The sequence below is a fragment of the Macrosteles quadrilineatus genome, unplaced genomic scaffold (genome assembly GCF_028750875.1).
Source record: "Macrosteles quadrilineatus isolate MER2022 unplaced genomic scaffold, UCM_ALF_1.0 Scaffold_1__1_contigs__length_201487025, whole genome shotgun sequence".
In the NCBI taxonomy this organism is placed as follows: Eukaryota; Metazoa; Arthropoda; class Insecta; order Hemiptera; family Cicadellidae; genus Macrosteles; species Macrosteles quadrilineatus.
The window spans coordinates 109,288,899-109,313,991 of record NW_026542594.1 but is presented as its reverse complement, the minus strand read 5'-3'; the positions used below and the strand labels follow the sequence as shown (position 1 = coordinate 109,313,991).

The window sequence follows — 25,093 nt, the reverse complement described above, 5'->3', positions numbered from 1 at the left end:
AAGTTAATTGCCATCACCAAATGCAGTTATACTAAAACTGTACAAAAACTAGTTCTGTAAACTAAGTAAACAATACGGTAATGTTAAGCTAGGCTAGTTAAAAACGATCGTAGGTAAATGTTAACATAGTGTTTTAACTCCATTTTTTTAAAACTCAGTCAAAGATAAAATAAATAATATGAATCATTGAATAACTATGCAGGAAATATTGTTTGGCGAGCATTTCAAGAGAATTGATAATGGTAAGGAGTTAATGAATAAGCCAAACAACATATACGTATAACCTCTCTTGTGATCGCTTCACTTCTAGCTTGTTCCTCCATTCTTCAGTTGTTTGAATTTGGGTTAGTCAACTAATTATCGGTGACTATGTGTTCAGTGGCAGGAATAGTACCAAAAATAAGCATTCATCTACTATTAACAATGTTTTCCAAAGAATCAAATCAAGGATTACCACATTTATGAACAAAAATATATGTCTGTAAAAAGAATTTATGTTGTAATACATTTTTAAGTACCACTCAAAAGTGAGCAGAAATTAAAAATTCAGATCAGAACATGGAAATAAATGCGTATCAAGAATCCTTCGTTATAAGCAGTCCTCACAAGTCCTGCACTTCATTCTCGCTCCAATTAAAACTTCGCCTTATTCAGCTGTTAACGGCTCCTTCACTTTATTGTGGTTTCTTCATTAACGGATAATATAAAATTATTTTGTTTTTTCGCTTATCCACATTTTCTATTTTAGACATTAGCCTACTAGCTGGACCGACAGACGTCGTCCTGTCCTAATGTGGTTTTATGTCAAATGCTCGTTCATTTTCAAGATGAGCTCGACGCATCGCTCAATCGCGTCCTGGTTGAAGTTTGTTTGCTATAGGCTGGGGCTCTTTCGCTGCGCTCACTTGCCTTCAGGTTTAGCTCGTTCGCTACGCTAACTCGCCTACAGGTTGAAGTTCGTTCGCTACGCTCACTAACCTTTTGGTTGCAAATTATCTGTTGTTATAAATTAAAAAGAAAATAATAGTGCTGCACCCTGTTGGTAAACCTATTAACTTTTCAATGCTATTGAACATCACAGAATCAAATGGTTTAGTTGAACCAGCTGTTAAGATTCTTTAATTCCATTTAGGCCCGGTTTCCCCAACTCATTTAAACTTAGTTTTAAGTTAAACGGCGATTTAAACTTAGTTTAACTTTGATTTGTGTTTCCCCAAATTTAAACTAGGTATTAATCTAAGTTCAAACTAAACCACCTCTTGACTTGGTTTAACTACTGGGGATAAAATAAACTGAGTTCAAATTAGTAAATTACAACAGTAACATAACCTCAAATCAAAACAAAACGTAGGGGTTAAAACAATAAAAATTAAAGCAACTACAAATTCATTTGGACGAAAATATGCTTGGTTTAGGGCTAGCTTATAAGTTAAGTTTTATTTATATTGTAATTTATTGTTTTATTAAGTTCTTTTTTTACATTTGATTTTATTTCAAGTTAGGCTACTTTGATTGCAGTACTTGCCCCTTAACTCAAGCGGAAGAGTTAATATACATTTTAGAAGAAGTAGAAGATAAAGATTATGACACTTTAGTACCTAGAACAAGAGAGCCTACTTAAATAAGGGATAGAATTTACTATTTCAATAAATGGAATGAATCTGAATTTGGCAACAACTTATAATAACTTTATAACATAACCCTAAACAGTGACGTTATTCTAGCTGCATTCGCATTTTGCTGTCTGCTCTACTGAGTTGTAGCGTAGCGTTGTGGTGGTTGTAGGAAACACTAGCCCAAAGCCCACCGAAGATTCCTTACAAACACACATTCAGGATTGCCAACCGCTTGAATTGCCGTTTATCTAAAACGAAGCCAGTAAAATGTTGGAGAAACCGAACACACATTTTAAACGGAGTTTAAAAATAAACTAGTTTATTATAAACGTAGTTTACACCATTTTGGGGAAACCGGGCCTTAAATATAAGTACTCATAAGGTTAACATGGGAAACGGATCTGCACCAAACTTCACACAAACCATCCTTGAATAATGCTTAATAATGCCTGAAAGTTTCATTACAATCTGTCTAGCAGTTTCAGAGTTCATAACGTCCAAATATATATATATATATATATATATATATATATATATATATATATATATATATATACAAACTTCCTCTTTTATAAATATAGATTAACATAACTGGTTAACAGTAAACTGTTACTTTAAATAATCATAAAGTTTATTTGTTCTTAAATTCATATAATTATTGCACGAGTTATTAGATTATTATTTACTATCGGTGTTACTTAAATCTTGGGAATACGGATTATCTATGAGTAGAAAAATCCTCGCTCAATATTTTTCAATATTCTTACTATAGATAAAGCACATTTTTCTGCGCCGTACAACTCATATTTTGAATATGAGTTTTGTTTATTTGTAAAAACTATTATCTCGTAATGTCGGTGATCAACTTTATCCAACATAGTTTTACTAAAACTCCGTAAGACACATGACAAGCTATAAAATATCTGTTAAGTACAGATACAGGCATACAGGTTTGGTGTCTCGATAATTTTTCGTTTATTATATCCCAGAAATCAACAACATATTAACTACTGACAATATCGAACATTTCGTAATGAAGAAAGCTTCATACAAAATTCGGATGTGCAATAAGCACGAATATTTGTTATAGGGTCCTTATTTACTTCTTTAGTTTATTAAAATTGTAGTTTACGCAACGATTGCGTAAACTTATCATGCCATGTAGTGAATTAAAAAACTTCCTCGTAAATTCTAATTACACGAGTTGCTTACACTACTTTACCCACGATAGTAGGAAGGGCTATACTTTGGCCCACAAATCAGAAAGCAGCATATCGACCTCACTCCTCCCCTTAAGGCACGCCCCCTGGTGCCCCACGTGTTCTTACCTCGCTTTAGGTGTACCCACTTGGTCTAACCTTAGTTTTATTTTCGTGCCAAATAAGGTAACCTCACCTTTCCACCAATTCCCGCCAAATTACACCAACGTGATCTAACCTAACTTTTATTTTTGCGCCAAACAACATAACCTTACCTTCCCACAAATGGAATGTTACTTGGAGGGCAGTAGTGGCAATATGCCGGTATGACCTCACTTTAGGCACGTTTTTCCCATAAGGATAACATGGTAGGCATTTTTGGCCACCAATCCTAAAAATCCTGCCCACGGCCTATACTCCTATATTAATGTTCAATACCATTGTACAACTTCATTACTATTTCAAATCCACATGCATTCACATGTATATTCTCAAAATCATCAACTTGACAGTGCGAGGTTTGTACGCGAACTCGTGCGCGCTCCCGGCTCACGGCGCGCTCCCTCGGACATCCTTAGTGGAAACCCATGAGTTCTGGCTACTTGGGAATCCAAGCCATTTGACAAACAATAAATCACCCTTTCTCCTAATTACCTTTTCTACTAAATACATGTCCTTATACTTGGTCTTTAACAACTCCTCTGTATAGAATCCTCCTCTGATTATATTACCATTTTCATCTTTCAAGATATAATTCACAGGCTTTGTATTTTTAACTTCTACTATTGTAAATAGCTCCCCTGTCCAATTCGGGGTATATCCTTTACTAAAAACATGTTTATACTTGGAAATTCTCACACTATCACCTACCTTATATCATGGCTTTTTAACTTGCACTACTTTAGAAGTCAACCTCTCATGCACATATTTACTATTCTTAATATTCACTTGGTTAGGCTTCATACCTATAGATCTATGCCCCTTATTATTATATTTTCGAATTAACTTTGGAAGTAAATCCAACCATTTATAACTCCCCTGAGCACTAAATTCCCTATATAACCAATTCTTTAAAGTTCTCTGAAACCTCTCCACAATTGCAGCCTTAGTTGTAGAAAATGTGTGATAGTGATTAATATTTAATTTTTTCATTAGTTTGATAAAATATAGATTAAAAAATTCTTTTCCATTGTCAGATTGAATGTTTTTAACCCCCTTTGGTAGAATGGTTTTAATGGCTTCTGTAACCACCAACCCTGTCTTATTCTTTAGCGGAGCAGCATAAGCTTTTTTAGAAAATGTATCTATTAAAGTTAATATATATTTATTGCCAGAATTTTCTCTAGCATAGTTTTGCATATCAATTAAATCTATTTGTACGGTTTCGTTTATACCTAATACTTTAAAAGATCTTCTAATGAAATTCTTTCTTGCAGGCTTATGAAGTTCGTATGCAATTTCATTCATTTTTTATAACATCACTCTTTCCTTTAACTGTAAATATATTACCATTAGCCCCAATCAATAGATTATCTTCCATTCTTTTAAATACATAGTTTTCTGGTATATATGGTCTATTATCTATATACTTAAATCCACTCAAAGATGTAGGGTCTGCAACTAATAAATCAGGATTGTATTCCATCAAATTAAATTTTCTTCCTGCATATACAAATTTTGATCCATCATAATACATAGCTTGTGACATTAAACAAATATCATCTAAATATTCCCCCATTGGTAGATTTCTTATAAATTGTTTTTTGGCATCCCAACAGTTTTCTTTTTTATCATAAGTTATAGTCTGTTCTTTTGTAACACAGTCAGTGTCATCAATGGCAGGTTTAACACGTACTAACCTTTTATTATTAAAATCCCAATAGCCTGCTTCCATGTTTGGAACTTGTGAAACATTCACAGCATCTTTACTATCTGTACCTTCCATCAAATCGCTAAGTTTCTGTTTCTTACGGTGTTTTACGGTTTAAACAATTCCAACTATTGTCTTGTAAATTTAAAGTAGGTTCACTACTAGCCCTGGGTTCTGCAGGCTTATTATATGGATTATATAAACGATAAAATTCATCTATAAACATATTTTTATTTAATAAATAATTCCACTTTCTCTCAATTCCTCAATAATGGAATCTATTTCATTATCCACTCCTGAGTTACCGGCTTGGCGACTTAGCCAAAGAAGTCTTAACCTATCTACAAGCTCATTAGGATCATCCCAATAAATATAGTCTATTTTATTACCAGTCACTTGTCTCAAACCTTCACCAACACATTTAAATAGAGGTTTAATTATATTAAGATATTTAGTATGTCTTTTACTTGAAATTGGTGCACCATCTTTGTAACTCTTTAAATGTCCATTTGTAGCTTCCAAAATTTCTTTATAATTTTGCAAATCAGCCGGAGTATAATCCTCAGGTTCTTTTAAAGTTAACAATTGCCACAAACCTTTTGTCCCCTTGTAGGTTTTATTTGCAACTGTAACATCATCATTGGCAATATCAACTTCCTTATTTCCAATAAAAAATTTATTTGCTTCTCGTCTAATACCATATGTAGTGTCTGTCATACTACTTTTACTGAGGTAATTTCCTAAATAGTCTGATGCTAAAAGACCAAAATCTAATTTCTGTGGGGTGGATTGCTGTAATGGTTGCAATCTTGGTATTATTGGTATTCTAGATGGAGTCATTAGGAGAATCTCCATTCGAGGCCTTTCTGTTTTGGCGATTTGTTTTAATTCTTGTAATGGCTCTATTAAAGGTTGGAATGTTTGAAACCTCTCTTCAGCCTCTAGAAACTTACCACGTTTTAAAGCTCTATATTTCTCTCGTATTTGATTTGCAGAGTCAAACAATTCTTGTTGAATGTTTTTCATCTTTTATTTACATTTTATTTATCTTATTTGACAAATATGCAGATGTATTTGCTGGTACATTTTCTGCAATTTCAATCTCTAATTTAATATCAACAATTCCTTCCTTTACTGTTTCGTTCTGTCTAGAACAGTCTATTACAATTAGTGGATATTTCTTCATAAACTCAGCCCTACTAATCATAGGATCTGGGATAGTATTATAGTAAGTCTCTCTAAACCTCATAAATATCTCATAAGCTTTAGAGACATCTCCATTTTCAAAGTCAAGATTTAAATCACTATAAGGATAATATTCAGAGTTTAGAAATACTTTGATATTTTTTAATTTACAGTGATCAAATTCATCAGTTCTTTTTCGTGCACTATTATCCCTAGCTGTTTGGAAACCAAATATAATATACCTAGGCTTCTCCAAACTTGAAGATGTCTTTACTGACCATGTATGTCTTGTAGTATTGGGATATGATGGAAGTTCATGTAGCTCTAAACTTCTAAATGCAATTTGCAAATTTTTATTTTGCAATAACATCTTCTGTAATTGTAACTTCTCCCCATCTGATGGTGTCACATGTGGCATCACCCATTGAATTGAGTTAAGTGTAATTTTAGGAATCATATCAGCAGTGCCACTGGCTGGAGCACTAGTGGTTGTTAATATACAATTCAAATCATTTTTGGATCTTTTCAACACCAATTCTTGTTTGACATTTACTAATACCTTATTAAAATCCTCAAATACACCCATTAACAGCTCTAATGGCAAACATGTACTAAACTTGCCACCTTTATGGGACTCTTTTAAATTTGTGTCAGAATCAAATGCTACGTTTGACAATTTATTAGTTTTATTGTAAGAGCTCAATATTTTCATAAGACTAGAAATTCCTGGGTTTCTTACAATGTCTATTTCTTTACCTGCGACTTCATATATAATTTCATCAAATAAGAACACAAATGTATTATTTATAAAATGACCTTTATCATTATTTTCAATTTCTCCCTTAATGTACAGATAACTCCTACATGGGAGAGTTAGCAAATCTTGATTATTAATACATATGCAAATTTTCTGAATTATTTATTGCCAAAGTGTTGTGGGGAACATAGGAGTGATTTGTAATTTTAACCACACTATCATCGAATTGGGATTTCCCTGTAACGTCTAGAAAATTTTCCACTTTTATTAATAGAAAATTTTAACTTTAGTCCTATTGATTTTAGGAACCTAGCATTTTGTACACTTATAGATAGCTGCCCACTCTTATAAATTCCCATATCTTTTTTATATGACAAGTAATTGTAGTTTCTTCTCCGTTAAAGTCAATTGCCTTGTCGTGCTGATCGGCAAATGTAATACTGACAACATCTAAACTTCTCTTATTTACAGGAAAATATATAATATTTCTTGGAACTTCAATAATTTTGTAGCCAGGAGGAGCTTCTGGATAAAAGCTATGTATGGTGTGTGATTTTTGCCATTTAAATAGGACCCATTTGCAATATTACATTTTACTCTAATCACATTTACATTATTAATGTTCATTTTATTTGTAGATTCAAACTGAACACCAGGAGTAGAAACACCTTTAAATCCCAATAAAACAGAACCTAAACATGGTTTTGTAAAATCAAACAAATGGCTAGAAAGTAATGTTGCTTTCATAGTTTTATTATTAGCTTACATTACATTAGCTTACATCTTTTTTGTATATTTACCGTCTTGTGAGTAACAGTATAAGCGTAAATATATGTTTTAAGTGTTATAAGACGTTTCTTTTATTTACTTTCCGTAAATTTAATAACACGTACAATGCTGATCAAGAAGTTATTTATTATTAGCTGTAAGGAAAAAGTCTGAGATTTGCTTTTGAATTTCCTTTGCAAGCTCAACCACCTCATATGTTCCTTCAGAAGTTTCTATTGTAACTGGAGCATTGTGGTCATAATAGAAAACATAATCACCTTCACTAATGGTTAATTTGTTGCCTTTAAGTTGATTTAATTTTGGAATAAGCCCTTTGAATAAAAGTTTAACTTTAGTATTTATTAATGCATCTTCATTTTTATGTATTATAACTTTAAGTTTACCATCTAATAACTGGTTTAAATCATCAACTAAGATCTCTCCTTTTGGTAATGTTTTTTTTCTCTACTTTGTAATATGTTAAAGTATTTAGAGGTTTTTTTTACATTAAATATAGAATTATAACTTTGAAAATCTACTAATCCAATTACATAATCATCATTTAATTCTATGGGAGGAAAGAACACTGACTTTAGCTCTGGCTCTGTACCCGAAAATGTTATAGTAAATGAATCCATTTTTATAAAGAATATAAAAATGATAAACATAAAATTCCACAAATAGAACTATTTAAATCTTGTATTTGATCAGTTGTATAGAAGATTTTATATCCCTCAAAATATTTAATTACTTCTTTTGGAGGTTGGATTCCAAATGTTTCAAAATAAATTACAATATCTTTATTTTTACGATATGCTGTCCAATGTGTGCCAGATGAGCTATCTAAATTAACTATTCCGCACTCTTTTACTCTTGGTTTTAGACTTTTTAGCTCGTTTTTTAGGTAAACCCCCCTGATGTGAGGCACGTCTTTTTGCGGCCTCTAACAGCTGGTAGTTGTCCATCTTTTTTATTAAATTTTAATCCCATTCCCATCTTTGCTTTTGCCTTCATCAAATTTGTCACGGCATAAGCAGCAGCTTTTTCAGCAAGACTTGCGTCCTTGGCCGTAACTCTAGTCCAAGCTAAGTCTGCTAATCTCATGTCTGCTTTGTTCCGAGCAGCGGTATCGGGATTATTCATGTAGAATATGTCATGCTCTTTACAATAAGAGTCTAGCTTATTTTTTTGAGGTACATTTTTGGCTAGATTTTCACGTATATTCGTTCCAGGTCCACAATACCGATATGATGGTATGTGAAGTGGGAATGGAAGGTTATTTATAAGAGTATTCAATAACCCTCGACCCCTGTAAGGCTTTAGGAATAAACCTTTGCCCATTTTACATGTTTTCTTATCATTTTTTACCATTTTTATTATATAAAAAATGTCTTTTATTCAACAAAAACATAAATTAAAAATAGTACATACTAAGGAAAATATACCAAAGAAGTTGGGTCTATTTCCTACCAATATTCGATGTGTTATTCGTGGTCTATGTGGAAGTGGGAAGACGGTTGTAATTTACAATTTAATTGTAAGAAAAGAAGGATTAAAATTTACAAACTTATATTTAATATCTAAATCTTTAGAACAAGAAAAATATAAAAAATAATTGAAATATTTGGTTTGTGTGACGAAGTGAAATTACACACGTTTACTGACTGTGAAATCACACCAAATGATGTAAAATCACAGCCAGTTGTTGTATTTGATGACATAAATAGTCAAAATATTACACAATTTTTCTCAATGGGTCGACATATAAATATTAACTGTTTTTACTTGTGTCAATCTTACAGCAAAGTACACAAACATTTACGTGATAATGTAAATTTCCTAATATTATTCAAACAAGATGATTTAAATTTAAAACATGTATATAACAACCATGTTGGTAATGACTTTTCATTTAACCAATTTAGAAATCTCTGCCACCAATGTTGGGATAAAACTAAATATGGCTTTTTTGTAATAGACAAAGAAAGGTCAAAGAATAATGGCAAATATAGATTTATGTTTGATCAATTTTATAATGACCAGGAGCAAGGGTGTTGATGCCATCTTCTAGAATAAACCTTATAGTTTGTCATCGTCAAACTATAGTACTTTCTTATTCATGGTCAAGGTTTGAAGGTGATGATTTGTAGATTTAATTCTTGTCACATTCTCATAGTAATCTTGCCCAGTTGCAAGACAGTTCAAATAATGTTGATGTCTAAGGAGATGTTTAACTGTAGCACCATCAGCTCCCTTAGCTTTTTTTGACCTCTAAAGCTTGCTTGTCTTCTTCATATAACCATTTTAGAGGAATGTAAGAGTATAACTTTGGTCTTAAACCACAATATTCATACATAATATGACCATCTAATTCGTCTTTAAACTTTCCAGTGACTTTTTATTTTTATCAGAGTATAAGAAAGGGTCTTTACTATATCCAGAGGTATCAAAATAGTGTAAGTCACATTCTATTTCCTTGTAAAAGTCCTCTGTAACTATAGCATACATTAAAGAATCTGTATCTGTCATTAGAAATCTTTTATTCTTAAATGTTGACATATAATTGTAGTGGAAATCATACATTATTACTTTACCAATATCCAAAATGGTCATTCCCAAATATATTGGTTTATTAAACTTTATAACTAATTTATTTAAATGTATAGCATGTAAATTGTTATCAAACTTTTTGCTACAAACAAACCTTGGATTAGTGACATATTTTGTTAATAGTGACTCATCCTTGAGATATATTTCACGAAACTTTCGTTGATTCATAATTGTTCGACCAAAGAGACTATTATTTAACAATTTGTAAAAGTCTTTTTCGAAATCATTTTTAGCCCATTTTCGATTTCAATTTTAAAACTAATATGGGGCGCAAGCCATTTTGATTGTCTAAATTTTAAAATTCTGTGGTATTTTGTAACAATTAAACACAATTCCTCATATTTTTGTAATGCTTTGTAATGTAAAATATATTTAGTTTTGTCATTCAAATTAGGTATTAATTTGCCATTCATTTTCTCTGGTGCTAATTGATAGTCATTATGTAAATCATGTAAGCTTTTATCATATTTTAAATCAACTTCTAAAATGTATCCAAACTCATCATTTTGGTTATTTTTGTATATTTTGTAGTCTATCTTATTAGTCCAATGAAATCCATCCATGGGGAGTGGCTCACACATTGCTGTGGAGTATAGCGAGTTACAATCTAAATATATTAAATACACACTCTCTTGTTTGGGGTCATAGTGCTCACCCATATATCTATTATTGGCTTTAGCATAACGTGTGGAAATCATACTAACTCCTCCTCTGATTGCACTTTCTATGAACAAATGCATGTCGATATCTTGAAATAATTGTAATTGTATACCGGTCATTCTAAGACAGGCCTCCCATGTTAGTCCAGGGAGTGAATACATATGTACGGGGTCAAGTTTGTAATCCTTTAAAAACAGGTCTCTAAATGTCTCAAAGACGTCAGCCAGTAGCAATACGTCTGTTTTAAGATATAAATCATGATATTCTTGTAAATTATTTATATTTAAATGAGTCCAAACATTTTTAGCATGTTCATATTCGTCGGGGGAGATATGTTCTTTGAGTACTGTAAAATGCTTCAATTGGGGGTAGAGACTCTGCAAACTTATCTGGTCCCGTCATATATTCATATGGAAATACGCCTTTACGTTGTAGTAGTGGATTGTCTATGAATCTAAATGTATTTAAATTGGAAGCTAATTTGTATAATGAAAGGGACAGAAAGTTATAGGAATCTAAAAATACTAAATCATCAACAGAGAATGATATATATTTTTCCGTAGCTTTAGCTATGCAATTTAATTTACGTTTATTAAACTTTCCCAAGTGTTGCATTATTAAATGACCATCATAATTTTTTAAGTTATGGAAGAATACTGGGATTTTCTTTGTTACTTTATAGTTTAAATTACAATCATTGTGGGCAGCTCCACGGTATCGGCCAGATGAATGACAGTGATCACGTACCCTATCAAAATATAGGGGCTTTTCACAAATGTGACAGTGTGTTGAGTTTTGGAAAGATACCTCTTGCTCAGAAGTCATTACTAGGGGAATATATATTGCCATTTGATTTTTAATATAATCATAAATCTCAAACAACCTTTCAAAATACCCCCGCCGCAGCAAACCTGCAGACTAAGCGAATTTCCATTTGCCTGATTGGATTTACACTAAAATGTCTCCTTAAAAATATCACATTTATTCCCTATTTAAATAACATTAGTTTAACGAGTACTTAGGTGTGCTTCAACAGGGAGGGTAAAAGATGTTTTTTTTGTAAAATTGTAATAGTTTAGTATGAAATGAATGCATTTCCCAAATTTGATCAAAATATGATCATAAACAAGCAAATTACAACAGTTTACTTATTCTCCATAAGAATAACATGGGAATTTTAAATTTACAGTTTTTTGGAATTTTCTCCGTAACCATTAGGCGCATAATAACGCTTCAATATACTAAATTATTTGTTTTTTTAAGCTCTACAAAATGTTTTAGAAAGAAAATGCTAAATTTTAAGTTTTTGGGGTCAAAAATGGGAAAAACCTATTTTTGCCCCATAGAACCCCCCATAAACCCCTGTTCCCATAGTCCGATCATGCTGATTCGCGAACTCGTTCGAATAAACGTAGGTTTATACGTTTGTACCAAATTTCATCAAAATCGGATGATTTTTGCTCGTGTTATCGCGCTAACGGACACATATATAAATAAATAAATATATATATATATATATATATATATATATATGAATTTGAACGGATGGTGTTTTTGGTCTCTAGTGACCTCAAAACGAAAAAGTAAATTGGTCCCGGGTCCAGGTCTTACCATGAGTACTACGGTAATAGCTTATTCCCTATAGGGGAAATTCGCTAAAACACATCCATAACATTTGTGCCACTATATAATTCTTCAGAAATAATCTTAGACTCTTTCACTACTACGAATGCAAATCCAGATGGAGTATGGTTGTTTGAGTTTATAAAGCATTCAAAATCTGCATAAATCACAAATGGGGCTTTAAGTTGATATTTATATTTTTTAAATTGTAATGTATCTTGTTTAGACATTTCCACTCGTTGGGCATCAAAGTTTTTACAATATGTTGTGTGACGTTCTAATATATCATTAGTGTAAAAATGTTGTAAACAAAACTTGCAAAAATGCTTCTTATGGTCATCTTTTGTAGAGTGAAACATTAACTTATCAAAATCACGAATCAAACAATAATGTGATTTACGACCTTCTTGTAATAATAATAAATCTATATGAATATTACTATTTAGTTTGGTTGTACTTAATGGATATATAAATTTATCATATTCAACCCCAAATACATTAACACTTATGTTATTTTGTATTTCAAATATATCTATATAAAATATTTTCACAGGATACTTTATGTTTGTCATATTCAACTGACTTTCATAGGGTACATAATTAGAAATCCTTCAGCATTTTTAGCATTCCTTGGATGTAATGCTGCTAAAATTGACCAAAGGAAGCATTTATTGTCAGAATTTTTAATATTTAAAACTGCATGTTTTGATTGAATACTTTTTGGTGTAGGGATATATGACTTTGGAGTTAGGGGCTTATACTTGTAAACATGCAGCTGCCAATATTTAGTATGGTCATATATTCATCCACTGCCTTGGGCTTGATATTTGTGTATGGAAGCGTCAATCTTTAAAAGTGCATTTTCAATTTGAGGCTTTAAATCTCTCTTCTCAATAGTTAAGGTAGTAAGGCTTCTAAACTCCGCAATACATTCTTTCTCATTAACTAATTTTCCATTTTGATCCATTGAATATTTCATAAATTTAATTCTCATAACTAAAGTCCATTTAATTGGAAGAGGACAAGACTTCAGAGTATTTTAAAGGTCAGGTCTAATCGATTCACCAACAAATTTAATCATTGTGTATGGACATTTGATGCAAGAATTGGCATGTCTTTTAAAATGTCCAACAAAATTTGTTTTACAGAAATTACAAGTCTTGAGACTTTGTAATATATGTGATTTTAAAGCCGCGTTATTATCACAGATTAAAATGCAAACTTTGCACAGTTTCACCTTCATTTGATGAATTACCTTGTAGTGGCGAATCAGGTTACTTTTGGTGGAGAGCAACACGGAGCAGTGTTGACAGGTGGGCCTCATGGTCCAGAATGAAATATCACCCAAATGTCACTTCTATTTATGGACTTTTCGAAAATTAAAAATTTTTTGAAATTTTCAAAATTTAAAATTAAAAATTAAAAATTACTTCAACAGGAGGTCACCCACCCAGGACTTAATCAAGAGCTACCACTAGAGACAAGAAAACCAACCATGGGTCAGGAGCATGCCCGCGCCATGAGCCGGGAGCGCGCCCAATTTCGCGCACAAACCTCGCACTGTCAAGTTGATGATTTTGAGAATATACATGTGAATGCATGTGGATTTGAAATAGTAATGAAGTTGTACAATTGTATTGAACATTAATATAGGAGTATAGGCCGTGGGCAGGATTTTTAGGATTGGTGGCCAAAAAATGCCCACCATGTTATTCTTATGGGGAAAACGTGCCTAAAGTGAGGTCATACCGGCATATTGCCACTACTGAGGGCCAAGTAACATAACCTCAATTTACGTATTGCATACGTAGGTTCCCGCTAAACAACATAACCTCCGTAATTAGGTGATCCCGCTAATTCCCACTTAATGACATAACCTCAACCAAGGTATGGAGCGAATTGACGGCCAAACCTTCTATTACATTTATAAGTTTTTTTTTTGGTGGAAGTGTCCGCTTCTTTCAATCGCAGGCCGTTGAGCTTCTAGAAGCTTCTCGAACGTTTAAACGTTCCTAGTTCTTTCGCCAATTTTCGGTTTCGTGGGGCCTTTTGGGTTGTCTGCTACTGTCAGTCTTCTTGGGTTACGTCTACGGCTCGTTACCTTTTAAACTCCATATCGTTAATTTGGAAGTTGCAATTATACCTAATTACCATGTTGTCTACTAGTTCTATACCTAATTACCATGTTGTCTACTAGTTCTGTTAATTCGGAGTTTTTGTAAGAGTGGCGAGCAACTGAGTATGTCCTCTGAGTATATCACAATTATGTTGGGGCTCCCGGCTATGAACGAAAGCAACATCAGCCTGACTAAAGACCCGTGATGAGGCCAGACTAAGGAGGGGACCTAGGTGACCACACACAAACTGCAGACCATGTAAGAAGCCGCCGCTGCCGGCGTTTGGACAACTGCCGGTGTTTGGACTTTTAACCTTACTGATTGTGCACGCCCCGCCACATCAGTAGTGGCAATATACCGGTATGACGACACTTTGAGTGTTTTTCCCATAAGAATAACATGGTGAGCTTTTTAGCGAATTTCCCTATAGGGAAGTAAGCTATTACCGTCGGTGGCATGGTAAGACCTAGACCCGGGACATATCACTATCACATATCACTATTCAAAACACAAACCTTTTCACAGTGTTCCCCCTTACTAACACCCTTTTTTAAAACATATCAACACTTGGAGAGGGAGTGAGCAAATGTTCTCCTACTGTCAGCAATTAATTGTTTACACTTATCTGACGGAGAAGTGTGTAGGTGGCCAAAGGATTTGGAAGTGGCTGGTAGGGAGTCGTTTAGGAGAGATATGATGGGTGGTGGGATAGTGAATTGTAAAGGTGGAGTTGTCAAGGGAGAAATACATGGTGTAGAAGTTGGAGGTGGAGATGCAGTTTGTGATATTGGATCATATGTCTAATATTCTATTCTATATTGTCTTGTTAAAAGCATATGGTTTATGTTTTTGTTATGATGTTTGTTTTAGTGTTGAGATGGCAATAAGATAAAAATGTTCTTTCTTTTACTAGTTTGTTTTATTCTTTTGTGAATATACTACACTGGCGACGAGGATGTCTAGAAAGAAGCAGAAGAGTGATAGGGAAGTTGTTGAAGAGTCTCACAGTGAGTTGGAGAGGAAAATGGAGAAGTTTGTCTTTGAGAAATACAAATGTGAAGAAACAGCAGAAGAGTACATTGAACATTTTCAACGTGTTTGTCGGGTGAAAGGGTTGGGGGGTTCAGATGAGCGTAGCAAGGAGGCGAGAAAAGACTTACTACTGGCTTATGTGGGAAGTGAACCACTCCAGAAGATGCAAAATTATTTCATCCCGAAGAACCTTGATTCATGTTCATATGAAGAAATTAAGACTGCATTTTTCACACTGTATGGTCCAAACCAAACGATTTTCGCTGCCCGTTTTGAGTTTGAAAGAGCTGTTAGGAATGAAAGTGAGTCCTTCACAGAATATTTCACCTGCAGAGGAAGATCGAAACTACTTAATAATAGCTACTCATATGGGGTATTTCCGCTACAAACGCCTTGCATTTGGCTTAACTGATGCTCCAGCCAAATTTCAGCGTTTCATGGAAAATCTCCTCAGTGATATCCCTTTGGTTGGGGTGAACATATACGATATCATAGTCAGTGGAAGAACCAAAGAAGAGCACCTGGGCAATGTCAGAACAGTGTTGAAACGTCTCGAAGCTGCGGGGATAAAGGCGAAGAAAGAAAAATGTCAGTTAGGTCGAAACAGTGTCTACTATTTGGGGCATAAAATTGATCAAGATGGAATACATCCTAGGGAAGATAAAGTAAAGGCACTAAAGGAAGCCAAGACTCCAACAAACAAGAAAGAGCTTCGAGCGTTTTTGGGAGCCATTAACTATTATGAGAAGTTCATTCCTCATCTTCATGGTCTTTGTTCAAGATTACACCGATTAACAAGTTCTAAGACTTCTTGGGTGTGGAATCACCAAGAACAAGAGGAGTTTGACAGAGCACGAAATCTGATTGCAGAAGATGCAACGGTTGTTCCTTGCCGAGATGATTTGCCCATAACAGTATCCTGTGATGCCTCGGAGGTTGGTGTAGCAGCAATTATTCTACAAACTGATCACGATGGTGTAGAAAGACCAGTTGCATTTGCTTCGCGTACTTTGCAGGAATCAGAAAAGCGATATTCATCAATTGACAGGGAAGCACTTGCTTGCGTGTTTGGAGTGGTCAAATTCCACCAGTATCTTTATGGCAGACATTTTACCTTAACTAGTGACCACAAGCCTTTAGAGAGAATATTTGGTAAACATCGGGATTTGACCAAGACGATGAATAACAGGTTGGTTCGATGGGCTATTTTCTTAAACAACTACGACTTTGATATAAAGTATATAGAAGGTAGGAACAACGTGTTGGCGGATGCACTCTCTAGACTGCCCAGCGAGAGTGACCTCCCATCAAGAGAAGAGTTGTCTGCAAAACTACTGGTTCAGGAAAAGATAGACGATATGGCTCTGACATCAAAGGAACTGCAAGAAGAAACTAGAAAAGATGAGACTTGCAAGCGGGTAATGATGTTTATGGAATCACAATGGCCACAAAAGTTGCCTCATGATCTTTCATATTTGTCTCCATTTTTTCACAGACGGGAAGAACTCTCTTCTGTGAAAGGAATTCTGATGTGGGGAAATATAATAGTGGTTCCACAGGCCCTTCAAAAGAAAACACTACGTGTTTTACATCAAGGACATCCTGGAATTGAAGCTATGCGGAGTTTGTCACGGTTCTATGTGTGGTGGAGCAAGATTGACGAAGACATAGAAACGTATGTGAAGACTTGTAATGGGTGTCAGATGAACCGTCCAAGGGAGCCGGAGGTACCTCTGTACTCGTGGAATGTACCAGATGGTCTATGGGAACGGTTACACTTGGATTATGCTGGACCATTTGATGGGTGGTATTGGTTAGTTGGTGTAGATGCATTTTCTAAATGGCCAGAGATATTAATGGTTAGATCTATTACGGCTGCCAGTACAGTGAACAAGTTACGGGAATGGTTTTCTCGCTATGGAGTTCCTAGAATGATAGTCACCGACAATGGGACACAGTTTACGTCAGAGCTATTTGAGAAGTTTTGCAAGGATAACGCGATAAATCATGTCTGCAGTACACCATATCGTCCGAAGACGAATGGCCAAGTTGAACGGTTCATCAAAACATTCAAGTCAAGATATTTGTCCAGCAAAGGTGACAGGCAAGATCAAACACAAAGGTTGGCGAAGCTATTGTTTGCCTACAGAAACACACCACAAAAATCCACGAGCAAACCTCCATCTGAACTGTTCTTCGGCAAAAGACTTCGATCTCCATTGGACAATTTGAAGCCTACGGTGAAAGACGTGATAACAGAATCAGTTTTTAAACAAAAGGAGTATCACGATGGCAAAAGTAGACGTAGGGAATTTTCTGAGGGGGAAGAAGTCTGGGTGCAGAGAGAAATAGGTGCCGGCTGGCATCCAGGAGTGATTGCATCAAGAACTGGTGAGCTATCATACCAAGTCAGGGTTGGTGGACTTCTGAAGCGAAAATACGAAGACCAGCTACGTAAGAGAAGCGGAGCTTTATCTGAAGGGGGAGAAGTGTGATATTGGATCATATGTCTAATATTCTATTCTATATTGTCTTGTTAAAAGCATATGGTTTATGTTTTTGTTATGATGTTTGTTTTAGTGTTGAGATGGCAATAAGATAAAAATGTTCTTTCTTTTACTAGTTTGTTTTATTCTTTTTTGAATATACTACACAGTTCTAGTGGCAGTAGGTGTTAGTAGAACATCAGCAACAGTGCAGTCTGAGGATTAGGAAGAGCTTGTAGTGCATATGAATCAGACGAGGTTGACTCCAAAGTAGATAAACAAGACAAGCTTGATTGTGAAGATGAAGATGAAGACAATATTTCTATCAGCGGAGGAGATTGATCACCACTGGCCCGGAAGGTGTATTGTTCTTCTGCTCCAGGACTTGCACCTTCTGACTGCAGTATTTCTCGAAGAACCGATTTTGGATCTGATGCATGCGATGAAATTAAAATAGATCGAGGAAGAGACTTTGAAGATGAAGAAACTACTTTCGAGGGTCTAGTAGGAATTCTAAGAAGAGCCATAATAACAAATGAAACAGTGAATAGCAACTTGAGCTGACTCAGCTAGCTAGGACTACTTCAGACCATTGAATGATGATTGCCTGCGAAGCAAACCTCCTTTTACAGCAAAACTCAAGTGGAGGGGGGAAGCTTGTGGTCGGAGGGGGGAAGCTTGTGGTTGGAGGGGAAATATTGTGTCCGTTGGTGTTAACTTAAAAGAACTGTTCTCGGTTCCCAATAATGTACTATAAGGAAGCTTTCTAAGTCCTGTAAGTAGGTCAAGGTCATTTGAAAATATTGCCAAAAGGAGAGATGGAGCAGAAATTGGCTCCATCTCTCCTTTTGTTGTAGTATAACTTAGTGTTTGTTATGTATTTTAAGGAAGCTTTCTAGGTCCTGTAAGTAGGTCAAGGTCATTTCAAAATAATGCCAAAAGGAGTGATGGAGCAAAAATTAGCTCCATCTCTCCTTTTGTTGTAGTGGGGGAACTTAGTGTTTGTTTTATTTTCATGTTTGTGTGTAAGTCTGAATTGGCTAAAGACCAATGTTACGGTCTTATTGATCAGAGGCAGCGCAGCCAACGGACTGTCCTCATGGTATTGATCAAAGACTCATTAGCTAAAGCCGGAGCAGCGCAGTCAACGAACTGTCCCCATAAAAAATGTGTGTATGTCAAAGAGAACTCCATGTCATGAATTTATTATTGGTTTCATGTTGTTGTTTTGTGTAAACGTCTCTCATCCAGTCAGATTCGCCGGTTGTGCAAGACTGACAATCATCCGTCTGCTCGCAGCCCTTTTATACGCTCGGGTTGAGTGGTGGGGGTAGAACAACGCTGCACCTGCTTATGTAAATTAACTAGCGATAGTCGGTCCCTAGCTAGAACATATGCCCGGTCGGATTCAAACCTAATATTCAACTATTTAAACAAATAAACAAGAAATTTTATTTACAGTCATGGTATATTTACAAATTGCCAACCCTTATTCTGTTGTTAACTAAGCTATATACAATATTTACAGACAGTCTGTACAACATTTTAAATTTTTTGACAGGTGGGGCTTTTGTCAATTTTTTCTTTGAAGAGCGACAATTGCTTTTGCTCGCACTGGGCTTTATCCAATGCCCTTTGACTGAATATGCAAGAGTTTTTTTTCAATTGGCCAAGTGTGGGTATACTAAATTGTCATCGGGAGTGTTTTCAAAATTTTTTGAGAGCGACAATTTTTTCTTGTAGCATTAAGCTGTTCTATATCTCCTTCTGCTGTAGTGAGGAAAGGGTCTGTGTTTAGGTATAACAACAAAAGTTTAAAATTTAATTTAACCAAATGCAGAATAGTATGCAGGCCGTTGGACCTCCAAACTAATTACAAAATGGTCAACTTAAATTTTAAATATAGAATATTTACAGTCACAAGAAAGTTTTCATTGTTAGCTGACATAAGTAAACTACCAATGACAACAAAAGTTTAAAACTTAATTTAACCAAATGCAGAATAGTATGCAGGCCGTTGGACCTCTCAACTAATTACAAAATGGTCAACTTAAATTTAAAATATAGAACATTTACAGTCACAAGAGTGTTCATTTTAATGGGAGACTTCTTTATCCTTTGTTAGCTGAAATATCACATGATTAGGAAAATACAACACTCTGCGCCCTTCAAGTACCAAAGACACGATGCACTCCATAAAGTAAAACCATCTAAGATACAAGCTAAAGCCAACATGCAGCACATGCTATTGACTAAAATATTAAGTTAGATTGGCCAAATCTGACGAAAGGTTTTAATCAAAAGTCAGTCAGTCTACACTCAACCAGTCAGCTGTACCAGTTGGGTGAGACTGACTACAGTCCGTTCGCTGCCACTACTTTTATACGCGAGCCTGTTGGGAGGGGGGGGGGGGCGATATACACAACGAACGTTTTTTGTTGGTTGGGAGGTTTACCCTGCTTCGCGGGTAAATTTCCCTACTGTCGGGGTAGGTAATTCTACCTACTAAGTAAGGAAGTCTCCAACATCATATCATTCAGTGTCGAACCTTCAACAGAGACTGTTCACATATGCTAGCTCTGTTCTGATGTTAACTATGGACAAGCCAAGTACAATCACACAAGATAAACTAGAGAGAATAAAAGAAAATTTAAAGAAATCTACCACTGCTAAAACTAGCAATTTTCGCAAGTCAATATCACTACGTCTAAAGTTTCAGAAGCAAATTAAATTACCACTACATTGGAATGCATCAGGATCAAATTATTCTAATCAATTATATTATTATAGACCCGAAGCCATATGTCAAGAAATGAAGCTTCCTCAACTAGTAAGTCCAATAGAAACAGAAAAAGTGACATTTAAATATCTGTTACAAAACAAACATTATCAATTAGTAGAACAAAGACAAAATGAAAATAGTAAAACATTTATTTTCTTTTATGACAACAAGTTTTTAGAGGTTTGCTTTCCGACACAATTAAATGTATCAAATCCTCCTGACGTTAAAGATGGAAAGCTAATATATTTGATTAACATAAGTCAGGACTCATGGAATTGGGTATAATTCACGTACAAAAGGTATCAGCCTTTCTAAAGACTCCATAATATAAACATATTTTGACCACAAAGGTTGTAGCCGGGGGCCGTTGGTTGGGGTGTTGATGGGGGTTAATGGTATGGTATGGAGGAGGGAATTCGGATAATCAGGAGGAAATAAACAGGGTAATGCAATAGGTTAGGAGTAGGTGTGTCTGGACCAAACTTAATATAAGCGTGCTAAATCTGCTACCAATAAAATTAGGAAGATTGCTGGGGACCAGAGGGACGGAGACCTTTTACCCAGATCAGAACACTTGCCTAGCCAGCTTTGATTTGCACTAATTGAACTAACTATTTAAATATTGACCTATCCTTCCAACTATGAACTGAACTTGGATAATTTCTTACTAATATTGATAAGTGAGGGAAATAATATGTAAATTGAATACTGCATGGCTAATATGTATGAATTTGATTGATTATTGCTAAGCTACATTCTGGGAACATGTGGTTTAGTTTTTCATGTTTGAAAAGGTTGGTTGCAGAAGGCAACCAACCGAATGAGTTGTGAATTCCTACATTTCAATGGTCGGGTGAGCCAGAAGGGCTCCCCGCTTGTTACCTGACTTAGCCAACCATAATTGGTACTTATATCTATCTACATAACTATACTAATTGTAACTTATCAGTTTCGAGTCACGGTCCTGGAAATTGGTTCTTGTGTCGTTTTTAGATGCCGAAGTTGAAGAGGGAGATCAGCCAAGAAGGGGGACAAGAGTAGGAAGGTGGGGATATAGCGTTGATGCAGTCGCGGCAGGCAACGAGATAGTCATGCAGCCCGGCTTCGCGAAATGGACACACTATGTAAAATATAGCGTGTTGCTATGCGTCACAAGGTTAATCTGTCAAACTATTTAACAAAATATAAACATGGTCTCTAGAACCCCTAATATACTACCACTACTAATTTTTCTAAAGATATATAAACAATATTTAATTTTACGTAATTTTTTTAGGACCTCTAACATAAGATATAAATTATATTTGGTTTTACATTAGGCCTACCTCATTTGTGGGTACAAGATAAAGCTGCTATATCACATAGTTCCAAACACACGCGCGCACACGATACAGCTAACGATACAGCTAACGGTAGACACAGCACCGTACAGGCAGCAACACTCCGCCACTACCTCCAAACGCGAACTGTGTGGATACTATCACAGCCACCTCTAATACAATTGTATTAGAGGTGGCTGTGATACTATCCAAATCTGGGTACAGCTTCGTGAAGGTTGAGTAACAAGGCTGGGTGTGGCCGCAACCCTGAAGAAACTTTCCTCCGTCCAACTAACCTAATTCCGCGGCGACCAGTGAGTGACCCATGCCGCGCCGCGCCACGCCCCGCTGACCTTACTAGAATACTACACAGTACTGTTGACTATGAATTTAATTATATCCATCATTTAATTGTATATACTGTGTTTTGCTCGTTAAACAATAAAAACAGTACCCACATACGTCACTTTGTGACGTAGGACCGGAAACCACCCGCATTCCCGAATTTCCGGCTGATGGGCTTTAAACCCGTTAAATTTACCCCATCTGCCCCGGCATATGCTTGGCGGTCAACTGTTACTATTTCACTACTATGCTGTACTGCTTCATACGCAGCAAGAAGTTCAGGGTAGTACGATGGCCAAGAGCTTTGCTTTTGTGAAAGTTTCTTAGAGAAGAATCTAAGAGGCTGCCAGGAATTTTCAACAAATTGTTGAAGGCAAGCTCCTACACTAACGTCAGAGGCGTCTTTAAACAGTCCAAGAGGGGCGTCATGTTTCGGATGAAATAGGAGTGTCACTGATGACAAACTAGACTTGCAAGCTTGAAACGCTTTCTCAGTCTCTGGGGTCCAAGGCACAGGAAGTGATCCTTTGCTATTTGCACAACCAAGCAGAGAGTCTAAAGGTGCTTATAGTTCTGCGGCTTTAGGTGAGAATCTACGATAGAAATTGATCATACCAAGGAACCGTCGAAGACCACGCATTGTCTTAGGTAGTTGGTACTCCTGAAGAGCAGATATTCGGTCTTGTGGAGGGTAGACACCTGATTCTGAAACTTTGTGCCCTAAAAACGTCACTTCAGGCATTGCAAAAACACACTTGGATGAGTTTACAATAACGCCATAGGAATGGAGTCTTTTGAACAAAGTCCTAACACTAAAATATCATCAGTGTAGCTGAACGTAAAATCTAGGTTTTGGGTTACTTCATCTATGAAACGCTGGAATTTTTGGCCAGCATTACGTAGCCCAAAAGTCATGAATGGAAACTCGAAAAGGCCGAATGGAGTTGTGATAGCAGTTTTGCATATGTCATCTGGGTGTACAGGGATTTGTTGGTATGCTTTTACTAGATCTATGGCAGAAAATACGTTACAGCCTGAAAGATTATTTGAAAAATCATGAATGTGTCGAACAGTATACCTGCCAGGAGTGGTGCGTGCATTCAATGCATGGTAGTCTCCACACGGTCTCCATCCATTTTCTCCTTTCGGCGCCAGATGCAGGGGTGAAGCCCACGGACTGTCTGATCTGATTTTACCATGTTGGAAAATTCACTCTTTGCAATGCTGAGCTTTTCAGGTGCCAGTCGTCGTGGTCGGCAGAATACAGGAGGTCCTGGAGTCGTTTGTATGTGATGTACTGTCTGGTGCTTCACTTCTCGAGGCAATCCTGGAGTACGAGTAATTTCAGGGAATTCACGTAGGATTTTAGAGAGGGGAGAAGTAGTGACTACGGATTTTACGCTACTTTGAGTCGTAACGGAAAGTTGCGCCAATTGAGCTTCGATTTCTTCTAGCGACATTTGTAATATTGATGAAGGAATGTCGTGTTATGGTAGTTGTTGTTCGGGGTCACCAATATATAGGGTGTGTAATCTGCATTAAATAATATCACTACTATATGAACGAATATTTTGATAAGATTTATTTACAAACAAATGAAGAAGTGTGTTGAATCATAACATAGTCAAAACTAAACATTTTAACAATCTATCAACAGCTGTAACATAATAAATATTAAAATAAAGTGAAGACCAAAGGCATCACAGCTGTGGCTAAGTTGACGCCACAGTCTCAAGCCTTATGGAACAATGTAAAAGTTTTTCCTCAGCCACCAGCACTAAAAAATCTCTCAAAAGTAGAAAATTTGTTGTTAATTATCACGTATAGTACTTTTGAAAAATATTTATATAAAAGTTTGGTTCAGCTAAAAGTGGTGTAAGGGGTGGATAGTTTTGTTTGCTCAAGATGCAGTCGAAATTGCAAATCAACTTTCTCTAGGACCTTCTGAAGCAGGCATAATAAAGGATATGATATATAACATGGCTGGAGAATATTAATAAACATTCCACATCTGCAAAGGCATGTTTAATAATTAAAATATTTAACACTTTTAAGACGATTGACGATTATGCACTCTCACACTAAATAATTGCATTTAATTTATATTTGGACCTCTTTTACGAATGCTTTGGTTTTCACAATACACCTTTATTTGTCAATATCATACAGCTATTCACTATGTTTTTATACGTCAGAATATTCAATACTCAGATACACTAATCAGGTCAAACGTTGAAATACCTTTTTAATAGTAATCAAAACAAAATGTATTTTTTCAATGTAATTTATTTAGGCTCCATGACAAGAAATAGTTTATTAATAAATATGAAGCAACTGTTTCATGAATAGTCTGTAGCTTCATTTAAATGGTTGCAACTAACAGCGGTAGGAATATTATTATTTATTGTATTCTCTGCACAAATATAAACAAAATACATTTTTTGTTCATTTTTAGAACATTCAGCAAATACAATAGCAACTATTAATAAAACGTTAATATACTACTAACGTTATATTTGGAGTCTCACACTACAGGCGGGATACCTGTGTGCGAAAAAGCATTTCCCTCCTCTCCCTTAAAAAAATATGAAATAAATGGATATGCCAGGTTTGATCCAAACAAGCAGACTACAACAGTTAACTTATTCTTCATAAGAATAACATGGAAATTTTTTATTTACAATTTTCTCCGTAACCAATAATCATACAGAAACACTTCAATAT

The 25,093-nt window shown here is 35.4% G+C and overlaps 1 protein-coding gene across 1 annotated transcript in view; it reads left to right on the top strand.

Annotated features, from left to right (window-relative positions):
• Window positions 1–25,093, top strand: part of LOC128983048 (uncharacterized) — a 331,667-nt gene that overhangs the window by 262,745 nt on the left and 43,829 nt on the right. The gene's annotated exons all lie outside the window — the stretch shown is intronic.